The sequence below is a fragment of the Helianthus annuus genome, chromosome 6, assembly GCF_002127325.2.
Source record: "Helianthus annuus cultivar XRQ/B chromosome 6, HanXRQr2.0-SUNRISE, whole genome shotgun sequence".
Classification (NCBI taxonomy): Eukaryota; Viridiplantae; Streptophyta; class Magnoliopsida; order Asterales; family Asteraceae; genus Helianthus; species Helianthus annuus.
Window position 1 is genome coordinate 66,793,332 of NC_035438.2, and position 6,540 is coordinate 66,799,871.

General features: G+C 38.7%; 1 non-coding gene across 1 annotated transcript; it reads left to right on the forward strand.

The window, feature by feature from the left end:
- Positions 1 to 4,768: 4,768 nt before the first annotated feature.
- LOC118480067 lies at positions 4,769 to 4,875 on the forward strand. Its single transcript, XR_004861706.1, has one exon. It is a non-coding gene; the product is annotated as a small nucleolar RNA R71 (small nucleolar RNA).
- The last annotated feature ends 1,665 nt before the right edge of the window (positions 4,876 to 6,540 follow it).

Below are 6,540 nucleotides of genomic sequence, written 5' to 3' on the forward strand. Positions count from 1 at the left end.
GAATTAGGGTTTTTGAAGAAGAAAGGAATGGGGGATAAAGAAGGAAGAAAGAGATGCAAGTTCTGTGTATATTGTTTGGTTTAAAAAAGTGATGAGATGATGGGTAATAAATGACTTGATAGGATGGGGAAGAGGGTGAAATGATGGCTTGAACAAATGACTAATTTGCCCTTTTAACATGTGTTTAAAGATATGATGTGGATCAATCTTGACCACACAATTCAGGTTTGCCAAGTTTTCTAGATTAAATGGGTTATTCATAGATACTTACATTATGTATATATATATATAATTAATTAATAAATAAATAAGAGTTTTTTTTTTGTTTTTAACCGTTTACCAACGGTCGAATTATCAAAACGTGCGCAAATCAACCCGTTATGCTCAATGCTAGGAACGAATTCAACAAGCCATAGTGTGGGGGTGGATTATTTCTTGGCGCAATATGGCGTTATGACCTGGTTGACGCCACGATCGCGCTCGACTACGCAAGGTCTAAAGTTAACTAGATAATTTGATCTACCATTTAAATATTGGTTATAATGATTTAAAGTGAGTCAACATATTAATTAAAAACCCAAAAAAATTGTTAGTTGGGCTATTAAGCATTAACCCATTTATTGATTTGGATAGATACAATGTCAATCAATAAAAAATTAGAACGTTGGTTCTTATGGTTTTTGTCAAATTTCAATGTCAGGTATTAATAGTTTTTTTGTTGCAAAATCAGGTATTAACATTCTTATTTGCCACAATGTTGAGTATTAAGGCCAAACTTTGTCATAATGTTGAGTACTAAGGCCAAACCTTGTTAGCTTTTTTTGTTAAGTCTTATTAAAATAACTAAAATACTCTTTAATAACTAGAGGGTCTATTTTTTAAATTAATTGTATTTGACTAAAATAATTTAAAGTAATGTTTTGTATTTTATTTAACTAATCTAAATAATAAACCAAGTTAAGATTAATAAAAATAACTAAAATAAATTTCTGATCTAGGAATATAACAATTTTGTAAGTTGAAATAATATGGGGCTTTGGTTTTTTATGATAAAACAAACAAATATTTAATATTCGTACCAATTTTTGTTGTTGTCTACAAGAATTGCATCGCCGGAGTTTCGGTATGCCGACGCGGCTCCGATCAGTTGTAGAAACAAAATTTGCTGTAAAATTGTGTGGGAATGAGGTCGCATCGGATCAAGAGGCGTATAGTTATACTCAAATTTAAGATATAATAGATCAAGAGGATGATGGGAATTTCGGAGTTAAACAGGTTAGCGGATAAGCATAATTTGCAGTTTATACGTGACACAAACGAGTTGTTAGTTGTGATTATGATGGAGATAAACATTAATGAAAAAAACGAGTTAAACGGACAATTTTTACGGATCCGAAATGGCCGGAATCTAGCGACTTTGCCGGAAAAGACCCCCTTTTCCTTTTGTTTGATTTAATAAGTTTGTTATTTAACACACATAGTCCCCGTGTTTTCTAACTTTTACAAAATGACTAAAAACTTTAATTATTAAAGGGCATTTTAGTCATTTTAGTAAGACTTAACCAAAAAGTTAACAAGGTTGGCCTTGTTGGCCCATGTAATCCTTCCTTGAAAAACAGATGATACAAAGCCAAAACCGGTTCTCAATAGATGATCAATAAGCAGTGTTTGAAGACTAACTCTCTCCAATGGCAGTGGCACTTAACAACTGAAGATCCTAAAGATTGTTGCATTATAAAGACTGTTATGGAAAAGCCCTGTTGATTGCAAAGACTGTTAAAGACCAATCAACTGCTGATGTCAAAGTGTTGCTGTGTCAAAGGACTGCTGGAATCAAAGGTATGATCAACCTTAGAGGAAAGCACTGCTCAGCCTCATCAGTGTTTAGTTAATCATTCATTAATGTAACAGTGTCTGTAATTGCATCAGTGTTTGTAGGTTGTTAAGATTGTTAGATGTCACTATCTAGGTGACGTCAGCAAAGATGCCACAGTGGTTAGATTTGTACTATAAATAGACAGTGCATGTATTGTTCTATCATCTCTTTGCACACACTCATCTTGTATGAACAACTATTGTGAGCTCGGGCTGAGGGGGAGTAAGTGTTCATGCATACATAAGTTGAAACTTTGTAATCTTTCAATCTTTTGACTAATGAAAGCATTGTATGATCAAAGCTAATCTTTCCTTGATTATGTTATGATGCGTGTGAAGTGTTATATATATTAGGTGAATATTTTAAGCCCTTTTTACACTTTTTAGCCAAGTTTTAAATTTATAAAACACGATATTTACTAACACTAAACACACATATGGGCAAGTGCACCCATCGTGGACGTAGTATAGTGTTGGTAAGATACCGAGGTCATCCAAGGACACAAGAGCTTTTAGTACCGGTTTATCCTCAACATCTAATCAAATCAAAAAGTTAGAAAAAGGTTTTTAAACTACGAAAATAAGACTAACTAAAATCTGAAAAATAAAATAAAAATAAAAACAGATAGACAAGATGAATCACTTGGATCCGACTCATGTGTAGTGTAACCTTTAATTATTTTCGCACTTTTGCACTTATTTAAGAGATTATCTTAGTTATTGTAGTAGGCCCTCTTTTGAAGGCAACGTTACCCTCAACCCAGTAGTTTGAGTCAGCAAGGATACAATCCTAAAGGGTTGGATTATTGAAAGATAATTAATTAAGTTATTAATGCATAATGTGGTAGGCCCCTCTTTTAAAGGCGACGTTACCCTCAGCTAAGTAGTCTGAGTCAGCAGGGATACAGTCCTAAGTAGCTGGGTTAAAGTTTTAATAGTAGTTTAACTATGAGGGGATCAAAGAGTTTGGACCCCCGCCATCCAATACCTTTGGGTATTGAAGGAGGTCCTACTAAATTTGGCCCACGTCCTTTGCAGGATCTATACACTGAACAATGGCAAGACTCTTACCAAACCGTTCCCTTAACCCCTGACCAGGTAGCCAACATACCTCCATATAGACCGTGGAGATATGAATTGTGAAAATCTTTTATTTTATATAGACAGTAACATAATGCCAAGACACCACGGACAAACGATAAGGAAGAATCACCTTCAACATAAGAAACTAGTAATTAAAGTCATTAATACAAAACCAATTAAAAAGTGCAAAAGATTAAAAATAAAAAGTATTACACTAAACACTTGTCTTCACCAAGTGATGTAAGAGACTTAGGCAAACATGGCCTTTGATTGTCAAGAACTCTTACAATCAATCTTGGATCCCGAGACGACTCACACACTCTATGATGGACAATGGATGATGGTGGTGGATGATGGTGTTATGGTGGTGGTGGGTGGTGGGTGAAGTGTGAGAGAGGTGGTGTGCCAAGGGATGAGTTGCAAGAGCTCTAAACACTCCTATTTATAGGCTGAACAGAAGCTCGGGCACGGCCCCGTGTCCGCTGGGCACGACCCCGTGTCCATCTGACTCTCTCTCTTCATTAATTGCAATTCGCAATTCCAATAAATGCGTCTGCAGGAAGCTGACCACGCCCCCGTGTCCGCTGGGCACGGCCCCGTGGTGGGAAACAGAAGCATTACGAATGAGGGATTCCCCGATCGAGCAAGGAATTGTGAAGCTTCCGGGATCAATCTTCTTTTGGGGAGTTTGTTGAGTACGAGGGCGGAGCATTCTTCGCCTAAGTTAACTAATTGCAATGATTCAATTTTCCTTTTATGAGTGAGGAAGTCCCTCATGAATTTTGAGTATTTAGGCATTTGAGTTTGGACTTCGATGAAAGGAATATTAACATGCAATTGTTTTAGTAGACTTTCGAATTTTGCGAATTGCTCATTAGTCTTTTGACGAATTAACCTAACGGGGTACGGAACCGGAGGAGCCTTGGTGGGCTCTTGAAGTAGAGGAGAAGCCTTATCTTGCTAGGGCGGTGTTGTGCTTTCCTCAGTTGGTGGTGGCGGAGCTTCCGCGGGACCCACGATACGGTTTCTTAATGTTATGAGATGAACTTGTGCTTTTGGGTTTGTTTCGGTATTACTTGGTAACGCGCCTTGTGGTCTCTCGGAGAAATTTTGAGCTAGTTGATTTATTTGTTTTTCAATGTTTTTTATACTTGCTTGTTGATTTCTAAAATTCGATTCCAATTGTTGAAATCGATCCGAGTTTTTCTTTTCAGTGTCGGAGATGAGGCGAGATATAGTATCTTCAAGCCTTTCTTGTCCACCTTGTTGTTGAGGGAATGTTTGTGACTCATTTCTTGGTTGTTGAAAGTTTGTTCGTTGGTTTAGACTTTGTTGGTTACTACTATTGCCGGGTTCTCTCCAACCAAGGTTAGGGTGGTTACGCCATCCTTGGTTGTAGGTACCCGTTGGAGGACCCGACGGCCTAGGTCTATTATCAGTGTAGTTTACCGACTCTGTTTGATCATTTGTTTCTTTCATACAACTCCAATTTTCATGTGGCCCACCACACCCTTCGCAAGCCATTACCGAGACCGTTTTTGTCATTTCTAACTTTTTAATTTTTGAAGAAAGGGCCTCGATTTGGGCTTGTAAAGAAGTGCTTTCATCAACCTTATGGGCGCCCGGGGCAATAGATTTATTGCCTCGGGGAGTGTGCCACTGAAAATTGGTTTGAGCAATTTCCTCGATTTGATTGTATATTTCATGTGGGCGGTGATTACCTAAAAGTCCTACGGAGCTAGAGTTAAGTGTTTGTCTCGTGTGTGGCAACAACCCATTATAGAAAGTGGATACTTGTTGCTATACCGCAAGCCCGTGATGGGGACACTTTCGCAATAGCTCCTTGAACCTTTCTCAAGTTTCATATAAGGATTCCCCATCCTCTTGTAAATATGTATTAATTTCAGTCATTAATTTAGCCGTTTTAGCGGGAGGGAAATACTTATATAGAAATTTTTGGGCTAGTTCATCCCAGGTGTTTACCGAACCAACTAGGAGTGCGTTGAGCCAAGCTTTTGCTCGGTCTTTTAGTGAAAATGGAAACATTCGAAGACGGATGGCGTCATTTGATGCTCTATTGATCCGAAAGGTATCACATATTTCTGAGAAATTAGTAATATGTAGATGGGGATCCTCGTCCGCAAGCCCATGGAAGACTGCGGAGTTTTGAAGCATTTGTATCAAATGTGGCCGAAGTTCGAAGTTGTTGGCTTCAATATTCGGTGCATTGATAGCGGCGCCGAGATTACCCACGGTGGGTCGCAGGTAATCTATGAGGGTACGTTGGTCCGCCATTGGAAGTGGGTTCCCCGAAACCTTCTCTTGGTTGCTTTAAGTCTTTTCTAAGAAAGCGTTCGGGTTCTTCTAGAGGTTCTTTTATGTCTTTATTAGAACTGGAGCTCATACACTACATAGAAGGTTCAGATGTGGCGTCTGGTTCCAAGTCCTGCAATAAAAACAGAAAAGAATGTTCGTCAAAAAGTTCACCACGGCCCCGTGCTCAGTGAACACGGCCCGTGGTCGGAGATACAGCGATTGTTTTCCGGACCCCTGTTACTAGAAAGTTGGACACGGCCCCGTGTTGCACCGACACGACCCCGTGCTCAGCCCTCTGTAACTCGGAAAATAAAAACTGCCAGTGACACTGCTGGGCACGGCCCGTGTCCGATCAGGCACGGCCCGTGCTGAGCTCTGCAGAAGCTGAAAGTTTAAGAAACTCCTAAAAAATAAAAAGAAAATAGAAAAAATGATTAGGCGTTGATTCCTAACTTTCTTAAAATCCCTGTGTCCCCGGCAACGGCGCCAAAAACTTGATGCGTGTGAAGTGTTATATATATTAGGTGAATATTTTAAGCCTTTTTTACACTTTTTAGCCAAGTTTTAAATTTATAAAACACGATATTTACTAACACTAAACACACATATGGGCAAGTGCACCCATTGTGGACGTAGTATAGTGTTGGTAAGATACCGAGGTCGTCCAAAGACACAAGAGCTTTTAGTACCGGTTTATCCTCAACGTCTAATCAAATCAAAAGGTTAGAAAAAGGTTTTTAAACTACGAAAATAAGACTAACTAAAATGCTGAAAAATAAAATAAAAATAAAAACAGATAAACAAGATGAATCACTTGGATCCGACTCGTGTGTACTGTAACCTTTGATTATTTTCGCACTTTTGCACTTATTTAAGAGATTATCTTAGTTATTGTAGTAGGCCCCTCTTTTAAAGGCAACGTTACCCTTAACCCAGTAGTTTGAGTCAGCAATGATACAATCCTAAAGGGTCGGATTATTGAAAGATAATTAATTAAGTTATTAATGCATAATGTGGTAGGCCCCTCTTTTGAAGGTGACGTTACCCTCAGCTAAGTAGTCTGAGTCAGTAGGGATACAGTCCTAAGTAGCTGGGTTAAAGTTTTAATAGTAGTTTAACTTATGAGGGGATCAAAGAGTTTGGACCCCCGCCATCCAATACCTTTGGGTATTGAAGGAGGTCCTACTAAATTTGACCCAGGTCCTTTGCAGGATCTATACACTGAACAATGGCAAGACTCTTACCAAACTGTTACCTTAACCCCCG